The following is a 14,135-nucleotide window of genomic DNA, read 5'->3' as shown; positions in this document are numbered from 1 at the left end:
CCTGCTACGATGTAGCGAGCACCATGTTCTGTTGGATGAGCATAAGCATTTATAAACCTTATTAGATATCCATGATATTCCCAGTCTAATGTCAAAATTCAGCCTTCCGCATACTTTTGAATATTACAGAATGACCCCAAGGAAAGGTGGGGGGGAAGAGAAGAAAAAGCAGCAAGAATAAGAACCACTACTCCAGTCCTTCAAAAGGGAGATGATATGATTAGTGAAGGTTATCTGGTATGTCTGACTTCTAGATTTTGAATGAACCTGATATCTTCAATCAGTGAAACAGCAATTGTGTAGCCTGCTTCTTGTAAATTCGTTTCCAGTTTTTTTAGTTGCTTTCCATTACTTCAATTTCATGGTTACTGTTCTTGATTTGGAAGCTAGTTATTTTATTTTTTGTGTAGATGGTAATCGTACTGAGAAAACTTTGCATCAGTGAATTTTATTTTTTCTTTAATTGTATCCCTCTCATTTCCTTTATCAGCATGAGGTGGTTGCTCATAGTCCATAAACTCTTCTGAGCATGATGATCCACAACCTTCTCTCCATTTTTACATTTGTAATTATATCTTCTCCTTTCAGATTTTGTTCCTTTTTTTTTAGTTCGTTTTTTTTTTTTTGATTAATTCATCTTTTCTCTTTGATGATCTTGTCTGGATATTAAGTTCTTTCAAATGTTTTACTCGTTTTTTCTGTTTCCTCTTTTCTGATTTCTCTTTGTATGTATAACAGTTTCATTTGGTCTTGTATCTGTTCAGTTGTTATACTAGATTCATTATTAATTTTAACTAATGCTGTTCTTGAATTTTTAGACTAATTTCTGGCTGATACTTGTGATTTTACCATACATAGTTTGTTTAAAAGCATCCTCTTTACTAGAGTGAAATGGAAGATACAGGGACTCTTCTTTATTCTTATCCAATGTTCTGTTCTAATAGTCTCTACTGGTGCTCTCAATCTTTGGCAAAAGTTTTTAAAGGACAGGTAGTAAGATGTTCAGAATCTTTCGCATTTCTTACAGGGTTTGAGATACTGATTAGCAACATGTACGATCTCCATACAGTTAAAACATTTAGCCTTGGGGCAGTTGCTGCACATGTGATCGTATAAACTGCAACACAGGCCTTGGCTCTGTACTTCAAGATAGTCCACCATAATTTGTATTGTACTCGTGTTGACAAAATTTGGCAACATGAGTAATACAGGCATCTTCATGTCCATTGTAAAGGTGACCTCACCAGAAAACCAGTTGGGATATTCACTTGAGATACCCTTTCACATGTTACTGATTGTGCCCCATTTTGAGAATGTCTGGATAAAGATTTCATTAGTGTTTTCTCTATACTCCATTGGAAATCTCTATTTTTACTGTTCTAACCTAGTTTCTTACCATTAAAGGAATTAAAAACCCTATAATAGTTTATCTCTGGTTTCCACAACTAAAAATTTCCCCTCTACAGTACAGCATGAAAGAATATATCTTGATAGCCCCTGCTCTTTCTTTTAAAACTTCATTCACTTGTTTTACCTCTTCACATCCTGGAATTTTAATTCCTAGAGTTTGAGGGATTGGTACCATTATCTAGTGGGTGGGTGGGTAGGATGGAGGAATCTCCCCATTTAATTATAAAAGAGACCTTTCAGTTGTAAGACTGAAAGTTAAATAATCCCATAATTTAGAAATATTTCTACACCAACAGCAAATAGTATAGCTGAGCCAAGTTCTTATAAAATTGTGATGCAGCCACAAATAATCCCGTAATGCAGATATTAACTGCACTATCAGCATTCTTATTAATGTTTACTTAAATAATCCCATGCTAGTGTGTATGGGGCAGGGAGAAAAGCACCACTAGCACCAGCAAAGTAAAATTTAAATAAAGTAACCAGTATTGAATTCTCATCAACAGGAGCCAGGGAAGATACCAGGGTGAATAAATGCAGAAATCATATATTTCTCATATACAAGTAGCAAAAACATGTGTCACCTTATTGAAATACTCTAGAACACAGATGAGAGAGTTTTTCATTAGGTTAGAAAGTAAATTATATTCTTGTTTAATCCTATATCCAAGTGTAAGAAATACAAAGTTTGCATGTGAACTATCTTCATGCCTAAGCTACTTTTATATATATAGAGGGTGATGATTTCACATCAATTGCCTTACCTTAGTATCCCATAATTTTTTGGCAAGTACAATTCACTTGTCAAACAAAGTACATTCCTTCCATTCCTTAAAACATGCTCAGAAACTATTTTAAATACAGCATAGAAACTATGTTCTAGTCCATGTGGCTCGCAAAAAAAAAAAATAATAATAATTATTATTAATATTTATTTATAAGCAACACTGGTACATTTAACCTCTTTTCAGAGACCTCAATCATTCCAACAATTGTCTGAAGGTAATGCAAGAAAGCAATGATACTGTCTGCAACACAAAATTCAAGCTTTTGTAGTTTATATTAATAAATCTTTTAATGCATCGCTGTTTACATTAATCTTTGTATTTATGTTCATTTTGTCTTTTATAACTTCAATAAGGCTACCAGATTATCGGGCTGGAAAGTATGACAAGCTTAGGAGTTTGATTGGCTCAGTGCCATGGCATGTACAACTGCAAGGACTAGAAGTTGATAGTGCATGGGAGGTAGGTAAGAAGTGCTTGCATGAAGCAATGGCCGACTGTATACCTAGAGTCCGAATAATAAATCAAGTAGGGGTTAAATGGATGAATAACACCATTAAGCTTGAGCTGCAAAAAAAGAAACAACTATGGAGGGAATTTAAGGAGAAAGGTGACCGGCAGGCACATGAACGGTATAAAGCGCAGGCCAGAAGGGTGACGAGTGTGGTAAGAAAAGCAAAAAAGAATTACGAAAGAACATTGGCCATGCAAGCTAAAGAGAATCCTAAACAGTTTTTTAGATATGTAGCAAGTAAAAGGAAAAATGTACATGGCAGAATGATTTTAAAGAATGCCGATGGTAGGGAGGTAACTGAATCAGTTGAGATAGTTGAGTTACTGAGTGAGCACTTTGCAAGAATATATCATCCAGGTGGTGACATTGCAGAAACGAATAAACCAGTAGATTATACGGGAATTGTGGTGAATGAAGAGGAGGTGAGTAGTCTATTGCATAACCTCAATGTCAATACATCTGTGGGATTGGATGGTATACCAGCTCGTGTAGTACGAGAAGCAGCTAAAGAATTGTCAGTAACCTTGACCATTTTGTTTAATTTGAGTCTCGGGTCTGGGTTAGTCCCGAGCAGGTGGAAGGAGGGGAAAATAGTTCCACTGCATAAAGGTGGTTCCAAGACTGCTGTTGTAAATTACCGACCGATTAGCATATCAGAAATCATTGTCAAGGTCTTAGAGAAATTAGTCAAGAAAAGAATACAGGATTGGATAGATGAAAATGGGATATTGTATGGGGGACAACATGGTTTTGTGAAGGGTAGATCATGCCTCAGTAACTTGCTCACGTTTTATAACACAGTGACGGCTGAACTGGATAGGGGTAGTGGGTTTACAGTGATACCACTGGACCTTGCCAAGGCCTTTGATAGGATACCACATGGAACCTTAATCAGTAAACTGGAGCAGATGGGGATGGATATAGGTTTGGTGAGATGGATAGGAGGGTGGTTGAAGGAGAGATACCAGAGAGTGGTTTATTCAGGAGTGGAGTCAAAAAGACATCTTGTGGCTAGTGGAGTGCCGCAGGGCTCTGTTCTTGGACCACTGTTTTTCAATTTGTTCATCAATGATATTGGAAAGGATTTGAGAGGAAGTGTTCACTTGTTTGCTGATGATGCAAAGTTGGGTAGAGCAATTGCGAGTGCACAAGATGTCAAAATTTTACAGGATGATTTGGATAGTTTGGAGGACTGGGCTAGGAAAAATGGATGTCAGTTTAATTTGGCAAAGTGTAAGGTTATGCACTTTGGGGTGAAAAGAATAGCAGCAGTATATCGCATTGGTGGAGCCGTACTCCAGGAGATTGATGAGGCCAGGGATTTGGGAGTGCTGGTGGATAGGGAGTTGAAGTTTAGGGGGCACATTGCAAAAGTGACTAAAACAGCTCACCAAATCACTTGGCTTCTGAAAAATACTTTAACATGCAGAGACGAACAAGTTGTTGTTCCTCTGTATCGAGCCTTGATAAGACCCCATCTGGACTTCTGTGCCCAGTTATGGGCACCAGGGTTTCTTCGTGATGGGGAGGAAGTGGAGAGGGTCCAGAGACGAGTGACCAAGATGATAGCAGGTCTGTGGAATGAACCTTATGAGAATAGGTTGAAGATTTGTGGGTTGCAGAAATTGGACGATAGGCGAAGGAGGGGTGATATGATTGAGACATTCAAATTACTGAAGGGTTTTTATAAGATTGATCCAGAAGATATTTTTGAAAATATGACTGGTGGTGGGAGGACTAGGGGCCATGCATGGAAGCTGGGCAAGAGCGTGGTTGACAAGGGTGTTAGAGCTAGGTTTTTTACTTGGAGAGTGGTGAATGAGTGGAATAAGCTTCCAGAGTCTGTTGTGGGTGCTACGACCGTGAATGAGTTCAAGGCAAGATATGATAGATACTGTGTGAATGTTGAATAGTTGTTCCAGACATGATGTTAGGGCCTCCCTCGATGAGTCTGTCGACTCCTTGGAGTTTCCCAGAACAATAATAATAATAATAATAATATTCTGGTGGCAAAACTTGCTAATATTTTTTTTGTTTAAATGACAATAAATTAGACAATAAATAAGTCTAACTTACAAACTTTTCATTTCTTGCATAAATAATTTTCAACAGCATTCAAATATTTTTATATTTTTTCACCTTTAAAATCAGCTAGCTTTAAATAATTTGATAGAAACACTCATTCCCTTAATAGTAGTGGTATGACTGTTTTCATAAGAATTAACAATTTTAATACTGTTTAATATTTTAATATTGTTTATGATTCTATTACAATAATAATCTTCATGTGCTTAATACCAGGTTACTGATCTATGAAACTACTAAGAAGAAAAAAATACCGCATTTGCTATATTTTATTAACAATTACCATTCTAATTATGTACATTAACTCGAACACTGTGCACTGATTCCAAGTTAAGATCATTTCACCATGAGAAATTTGTGCCGAAAAACAAGTCCAAATATCAATGCAGTTTTACATGAGGTAATGGAGAAACGTTATATTCTTAGTCATATTATTCAAAATATTACATATTGACTTTTATGCATTAATCTTTTTTTTTATATATATATATATCTTCATATTCAGTTAATATTAAGTTATTGTAATTAATGTAATATCATGATATTAAGATATTAATGTCCTAAAATGTATTCATTTATTGTTTGGATAAATAAAATACTTATTACAATATTACAACACTTATTATAATAATTACTTGTAAAAATTAATAAAAAGAAAGGAACACATGGAAACAAGAGCAATTAACTAACAAAGGTTTATATAAAGATGATTAGTCATATGACATTGCAAACAACATACAACCAGAACCTTAATTTTTAAAATGACTTATTCTTTTTAAAATATGAAGTGACAGTGAATTATTCCTATTTAGAAAATGTCAGCTGATTTGGTAAGATTAGCCACATAATCTATTTGACTTAAGGTCTATGAAAGTTGGATTCTCCATGCTTTCTATCTTATTAAATAATCAGATTAACTTAATGTTCAAGTTTCTAGAACAAGAAACTTAACATTTGGTTAATTGGCTATCTGAAGTTAAAGGTATGGCAACTTAAGCCATGGAGAGAGTATTATGTCTGTCTGTCAATTTCTTGTGTATACCATACAATGTATTGATTTTGCAAAAAACTACCAAACTCCACACGAGAGAGAGAGACTTACTAATCCAGCTTTAGTCAAAAAGACAGAATCCATCTATCGATATCTTCAGTGAAAAAGTTTAAGTAGTAGTGCTGCAGAATTACTGCTAATTTAACAATGAATTCTGGTTCAAATTCTGCATATTAAACTGGCTTGTCACCAAAATTCATTCCTAAACTATTAAGTATGATTTTGCAATGCTACTAACACCTAAGCCTTTTTATGAACTTCATAGTTTGCTTTCCTCACTAATTGAAGCTGAATCAGAGCATCTCCATAACACAGTTGTAAGGATATTACAAAATTTGCCTTTCAGACAGAAAGACCTGGGTTTGAATCTCATTTCAAACATAAAGAATCTCAATCAAAGGCTTTTAAGTTGGAGGTGAACTGTCAATCTCACACACAGTTTTCCTACCAAAACCTTGGATTTTTCATCATACAAATTGCCAGAGAGCAAATGCATTTTTTAAAGTTATACTACCACAACCAAGTAGTGCCTTTAATGACAATGTGTTGTTCATTGTTTACCATGAGAATACTTGTGACTACAGTTCAAGTAGTCACAAGATTACCTATTTGAATTTCTCATTTATCTCATTTCTCCTCAGGGGCTCACTTTAGTGAGTACGGGTGTGGCAAACCCGAGGTACCTGATGCTGGACCATGCCTAACTTCATGTAATATACATCTGTTATATTATCTGTAGACTGATCCCTCCTCTTCCTCCCTTGCTTCTTTCTTTCTTCTCTTTTTGCTCCTTCCCCCGAATGCTATTAGAGTATTCGAGGGGAATCTTTCCTATTTTTCTGTGTCATTTCGTCTTGTGCTAACAGGACGTTATCAAACATTGTGACATGATCAGGCCATCAAAAAATGTTCATACCGCATCGTCCGTCGTGCAGGTTACCAAGGGACGCGTTCAGGTTTTAGGCAGAGGGACCCGTTCGAAAAATATGTTACAGTCTCCCTTAGACACCACTCCTCAGCACTCTGCTAAAAGAAACTTCATCAATGGGCCTGCTACCCATTTGGGGAGGTGTTTAGGGGCAGCGCAAAGAAATGGTTCTGCAAAAGGATGGAAATGGCAATGATAACGGCACCAGACTATGGCTTTAGGCAACTGGAACATCTTCACTCTGACAGGGAAGGAGTTGGAACTGGTTGAGGAAGCCAAGCGCTACCGGCTAGACTTAGTCGGGCTTTCTTCAACCAAGAGGAGAGGCTCTGGAACTGTTGACCTGGAAAAGAGGTGGAAGCTCTACTACTCTGGTGTGAGCCCGACAATGTCTGCTCAGGCAGGTGTGGGGGATATTCACAAGCCCCCAGCTGTCAGACTGTGTTGCTGAGTGGATCCCATTGGGGGGACGGGTATGTGTGTTAAGGCTTCAGATGAAACACCATGATTTAGCTGTGGTGCAAGCCTATGCACCTAATCTGGAGTCAGAATACTCTGCCTTCCTAGAGGAAGTGGATGCTGCTTTTGACAGGGTGGCAGACATGGAATCAGTCCTGCTAATGGGTGACTTCAATGCACATGTTGGAACAGATGACCAGACATGGAGGGGTGTGGTTGGGAGGAACGGTGCCCCTGACCTTAACACGAATGGGTTGAAATTATTGGATTTCTGTTGTACTAACAGCTTGTCCATAATGAATACCTTCTTCCAGCACCGAGAAGTCCATAAGTATACCTGGTACAGGGATACACTAGAACAAAAGTCTCTGACTTCTTTATAGTCTCAGCAGACCTATTTTCCTCGGTGTTGGACGTTCGTGTGAGAAGAGGGGCAGAACTGTCAACTGACCACCACCACCTTGTTGTGTGCACTCTACGGCTTCAGAAACCAGATGCTACTATCAACGCTGGTAGGCCTAAGCAGCTATACCACATGAAATGGGAGACATTGGAAAATGAGGTTGTGAGGAAGAATTTTGCAGATGACATTTCCTCCAGGTTCAAAGAGATTCCCAAGCATACTGCAGATGTTGAGGAGGAATGGAAGCTGTTCAGAACAGCTGTCACTGCCTCTGCACTCTCATGGTGTGGTAGAAGCGGCTCGGCATGGCAATGGGCAGTGAGAAAAGTACACCTTGGTGGAACCAAGAAGTCCGAAAAACTGTCCGGGCAAAAAAGGAATCCTACCTAACATGGCTTAGAGTCAGGTCACCTGAGATGCGTTTGCGGTATGCTGAGGCACGAAAAGCTGCTGCTAAGGCAGTAAAGACAGCAAAGCAGAAGGCTTGGGAATCCTTTAGAGAAAGATTAGACTCATCCTATGCAAATGCAAACAAAGTATTCTGGCAGACCATCCGCTGCCTTCGAGGGAGGAAATTGTGCACAGAGGGCAATTAAGGCCTCTGATGGTGCACTTTTAACAACCGAGAAGGATATCCTCCACAGATGGAGGGAATACTTTGAGAGCCTTCTTAACTCAGGTGGCCCAGCAGTTGTGGACATCCAAGAGATGCAGATCGGGGCAATGACTAGTCTCACAGCAGAAGAGGTCCATTTAGCAATAAAATCGGGCAAGGCTGCTGGCGATGATGAAATTCGGCCCGAAATGCTAAAAGCCTTAAATCGAGACGGTGTTCTCTGGCTGACTACTCAAGTGTGTCAGGCTGCTTGGATATCTGGGCGAGCACCAAAGCAATGGCAGACAGGCATAATAATACCAGTCTTTAAGAAGGGAGACCAAAAGGATTGCAGTAACTATCATGGCATCTCTCTTCTCAGCCTGCCTGGGAAAGTGTATGCTAAGTGCTTGGAAAGACGGTGCAGGAGCATAGTTGAGTCAAAGTTCCAGGAAGAACAATGTGGCTTTCGTCCTGGTAGAAGCACAACTGACCAAATCTTCACTTTAAGGCAAGTCTTTGAGAAATCTTGGGAATATGCCAAGAATGTCTACACATGTTTTGTGGACTTGGAGAAGGCATATGACTGGGTTCCTCGGGATAAGCTTTGGCAAGTAGTACAGGCATATGGAGTGGATGGTCAACTATTAGCTGCCATCAAAGTCCCTGTATGAAGACCCAGAGTTTTGTGTCAGGGTAAACAGCACAAAGTCTGAACCTTTCACAGTCTCCGTTGGCCTCCGTCAAGGGTGTGTTCTGTCACCCCTCCTTTTCATAATATTTATGGACCGGATTGATAGGCACAGCCGAGGCAGTGAGTGTGTCAGAATTGGAAAATGTAGCATTGGATGTCTGCTTTTTGCAGATGACCTAGTTCTGCTTAGCTCTTCCACAGATGATCTCCAGCGGACCCTGGATAGGTTTGTAGCTGTTTGTGCAGATGCCGGAATGAAGATCAGTGTGGCCAAAACTGAAACATTTGTGGTCTCAAGACAACCATCCCAGTGCACTCTAAATGTAAGTGGAGTCCCAATGAGGCAGGTGGAGAAGTTTAAATATCTTGGGTCCATATTCACAAATGATGGAAAATGGGACGTAGAGCTAGATACTCGAATTGGCTTAACAAGCTCAATATTGCGGGAGCTTGGCCGTTCGGTAGTATTGAAGCGGGAGTTAAGCCAGAAGGCAAAGCTGGCTGTCTTCAATACAGTCTATGTCCCCATCCTCACCTATGGTCATGAGAGTTGGGTAATGACCGAAAGAATGCGGACACGGATCCAAGCGGCTGAAATGAGGTTCCTTCGAGGGGTTGCGGGGCTGACAAAACTCGACAGAGTCAGAAGCTCTGCAATTCGGGAAACCCTCAATACTCAACCGCTGCTTCTCCGTGTTGAGAGATCACAGTTACGTTGGTACAGGCACCTGGTCAGAATGCCACAAGAGAGGCTCCCTCAGCAGGCCCTCTTTGCCAAGCCAGAGGGTGGGAGGCCACGTGGAAGGCCAAGGACTCACTGGATAGATTATATTCAAAACCTTGGGTGGACACGTTTGGGAATCCCACCAGAACACCTGAGCTTGGTGGCAGAGGATTGTGACCATTGGAAGTTCCTCTTGCAGCTGTTGCCCCCACAACCCAATCAGGAAGAGTGGGCCTTGAAGATGTATGTATGTATGTATTTCTCATTTATCTCCTGTTCTCACAATTAGTAGTACCTGACAGTTCAAAGAATTCAATCAAATTCTTCCAATGCATCAAGAGTAATAATAAAAGGAAGCTGAATACTGAAATATACTAAATTTGGTAATTCTAGATTCTACTGTTCAGAACCACTGAATTTACTTTGGGCTCGTGCTACTTAGGTAAGATAAACTATGTAAGGCAAAGCATGCAAAGTCAAGTTATATGGGAGAAAGCCAGATATCAATTTTGTGGTTCAACTTTATGTGATTAAGAACTGCTCCTAAACACTGTAAAACAAATATTGCAATAGATAAGAGTGTTCCAGTGAACAACTCTATAGCAAAGAACCATTGAATTCTGTAATATCATGTCATCCTCTTTTTTTTTTTTTTTTGCTATGTTCCTGTAAATAACTGAGTGATATCCATCTTTTGATGGAGAAAACTGTTGGATATATATATTTAAATAAATAAAAACATAATTGCCATAGAGATATTTTAATAAGATTATACTATATTTTTGTTTGAGAATCAGTAATTATCTTCAGTGTAGAAGAAGCAATGGAAAATTCAAATACATCAAATTAAAAACATGTGCTATAAAAACAATGGTTATCTTCTCATATTCATTTATGCAGTTGATACGTTTCAAATACACCAGGAACTTAAAAAAAGATAACATACAGTTGCTAATAACATTCACCTGCATGTCTTCCTGCAAAAAATTAATGACTTATATCCCAGAATCAAATTATCCTGAAAAAGAGTTAAATGGATTTTTATCCTTTCTAATGTTTTTATCACGCAAAAAACATATGGCTCTCTCATATCAATACACTATGAACCTACCTTTTCTGGTCATTATTTACATCACACATTGGCACATCATTCTGGGATATAAGTAATATATCCCAGTAATATATAATATAATCAAATCTCTGCTATCAAAAGCTTACATCATCTATTCATTGCAAACATCTCTTCAGCAAGAAATTTCAACTATCAAGCAAACCTTAACTCTGAACAGTAACAGATATAATCCAAATATTATAGACAAAATCATCAACCATTTCTTTCTAAATTCTATAGGAACAGGATTTCATCCACAGAATTTTATCCCAATTGTTAAGAGCACTTCTGCATGTATCTCATGTCCTCAAGAAATTTCAACATTTACATATACAAATGTATCAACCAAATCCGTTTGCATTTACCATCTCCTAAAACATAAAATTCCTTCAATATCAAAATTCCTGGCACCATCAAATACATATAACTGAAACTTGCAACTTATCCTGTTCTGGACAAATGGGCCAATCCATTTTAAACTTATTTCAGAATACCAATCTTATATTCAATTGATTAATCATCAGAAGTCCAGCCTTGCAGCACATGGAATTAACACTAGCCACGTGATCCTTTAGAATGATAAAAAGTTGCTGCACAGCAGCATCTATAAAGTCAAATGCCTCTTCAAAGAATGATGTGGTTCTACTACATCATCCCAATGTAGGACTTTCCATGCATTCAGGAGACTTATTAATAACTGTATGTTATACTTTTTTTTAGAAGATTCTAATAGCATAACAGTTTGCAATTTGGTACCCTTGCAATTGCACATGAGAAAATAAACACTTTTTACTGCAGGTAGTTTTAATATGTTGTGTTTTAAGTATTTCAATGTTCCACTGTTTATTCTAAATTGAAGATGGTTAGTGATGCCTAACCAGAAGATCATTACTGTGGTTATATGTTTTTTTTTTTAATTGATATCTATAAATCAGCCTATTAATAGTCTATCTTTGACCTAATAATCCATTACCAATCCCTATTTACTATCCTAACCTGAATAGCATTCTGCTGAATATTTTGCAAAATTTAATAATAATATGATATGTAAAAAGAAGTTACAGCCAAAGCTATTGGGCGTAACTTCTGCCTAACACTATTACACTCAGATGGCACTATTGCATCATCACTCACAGAAGAAGTCAATTTCCTGGCTTCCTTACTTCTCCTCCAATTCTGAGAAGGGTAACAAATCTTTATCTTCAAACTACCATCCAATTTCTCTTACCTCAATTCTTTCTAAAGTTATGGAAAGAACTATCAAAAGCCAACTCCTACATTACCTTGAAGACTCATCAAATAAAAGACTGACAATATGGATTCCATCATCCATCTCTAGACAAACACCATGGAAAAGTTTGACAAATCTTAAGTGGTTGCTCTTGATATCTCCAAAGCTTTTGACTGAGTTTGGCACAAAGGTCTATTAAGAAAACTCCTATTATTCGGTTTGCACCCCTAACTTCCGTAATTGGGTAGACAGAGCTTTCTGGCCAGATGTTGCTTTTGAGTGATGGTGAATGGTTCCTTATCTTCTATCTACACAATTAATGCTGAGGGTCCCACAAGACTCCATCTTTCACCCAACCTCTTCCTTCTACACATAAATGATCTAATCCAGGCCAATTCAATACACAGTTTTGATGGCAAACCCTGCAAATTACCACAACCTCCAGACCTCTCACTTCTACCTTAAATTCTGATCTTCAAAACATTCATCAATGGGGTTTGGATAACATTATCAACTTCAATGCTAGCAAAACACAGCTGTGCATTATTTTCGACAAAAATGAACCCTGTTCCCTTGACAATACTGAAATCTCTATTCAAGATGAGATTCACCTCCTTGGAATAACTCTATCCTCAAATCGTGCTCTCTCTCTCTCTCTCTCTCTCTCTCTCTCTCGGCACAAACATTGCCTCCCCTGCATCCAAAACAAATTAGGTTCTCTTTCACTCGAAGTGTTATTTTTAACTCTCAACAACTCCTAACCCTATTCAAATCACAAATCTGCCTGACCAATGAATACTGCTTTCATATATGGGCTGGTGCTCCTAAGAGCTACTTGAAAATACTGGATTCTATATACAGAAAATAAAAGTTAGATTGATTTATGACTCCTCTCTCTCTCTAATACACTCCACTCACTTTTGCACAGGCATTCAGTCTCCATAGCCTGCATTTTCTATAAATATTTCTATGGCCCCCTCTCCATCAGAATTGGCATCAATCATTCCTTCACCCTCTTGCAAATCCACCCAAATGCATGCAGCAGCTAACCAGCACCCTGTAACAGTCCAACTCCAAACCCACAGAAAAAATTTATCCTCTTCTTCATTTATCCTTTCCACTGCTGCCCTCTGGAACAGTCTTCCACCATGTTTCCATCTTTCCAAGGAATACAGCCTATAGCTTTTCAAAAGCAAATGTGAATAAGTTCCTTATCATCCATCCACAGTACTAACATATTATAGGTTGATCAACCTCTTATGGATAGATTCTCCATAAAAGAGTGCCTTTCTTACTGCTCCCCTTCTATCTGATGTGTTTATAATAAAATGTAACTAAAACAAACCATTCTCCTTGAATAATATTCTATAATGATATCTCTTTTCACTAACTCAGTATTTTATTTTAGAATTAATCACTTTGCCAGTGACTTTACTATCAAGTACAGATATGAAATTCGTTTGCAATCCTTTTTTTTTTCTTTATGTAGTAACCAGTATCACCCCATCATCTAGTAGTGCTCTCTTTACTTTCTTTTGTGATCTTTCCAAGTTATTTTCTCAAATCATTTAAGACACTAATTCCTTCATACATCCCCTTTACATTCCTGTTATATTTTATATTATCATCAAGTTTATTTCTAACACCTTCACATATTTGAATTAATACTTCAAATATTTAATAATCATTCATTTACATTCTTTCTCACTTTTAACTGCCAAACTCAAACAATGAAAATACAATACTCAGTGAAAATTATTTCCATCATTTTTTCACAATTACTGGCATAACCAAAAACAATTTTTATATTCACTCTTGCTTTTACTAGCCTCATAAAACACCCTCTCTAATTTAAGTAGGTTTGCTTCTAGTTTCAGTTTTTCACTCCCTACCACACTTTGCTACTACATCACTTTACATTACTTTACGTCACTTTACATTTTGCAAAACTAATAATTACTTCCCAGCACATACTTCTCCCTTACAATCTTTTCTGCATAATTTCATTACTCTTCTACATCATGCCAACTCTTCCAAATGTTTGAAAGGCAATTAACACTACTACTCTTTTAGACGATTCCAAACTAATTCCAAAATACTGCATTTATTGCACTACTTCCTACCATTTAATTTCTCATGGCAAGC

The 14,135-nt window shown here is 37.8% G+C and overlaps 1 protein-coding gene across 1 annotated transcript in view; it reads right to left on the bottom strand.

Annotated features, from left to right (window-relative positions):
* Pgant5 (polypeptide N-acetylgalactosaminyltransferase 5) overlaps positions 1-14,135 on the bottom strand; it is a 325,123-nt gene that overhangs the window by 160,271 nt on the left and 150,717 nt on the right. The gene's annotated exons all lie outside the window — the stretch shown is intronic.

Source organism: Typopeltis vanoorti, chromosome 6, assembly GCF_054136105.1.
Source record: "Typopeltis vanoorti isolate ZY-2024b chromosome 6, IOZ_Tvanoo_1.0, whole genome shotgun sequence".
Classification (NCBI taxonomy): Eukaryota; Metazoa; Arthropoda; class Arachnida; order Uropygi; family Thelyphonidae; genus Typopeltis; species Typopeltis vanoorti.
The sequence above is the reverse complement of the archived record's forward strand: the minus strand, read 5'-3'. Positions and strand labels throughout refer to the sequence as shown.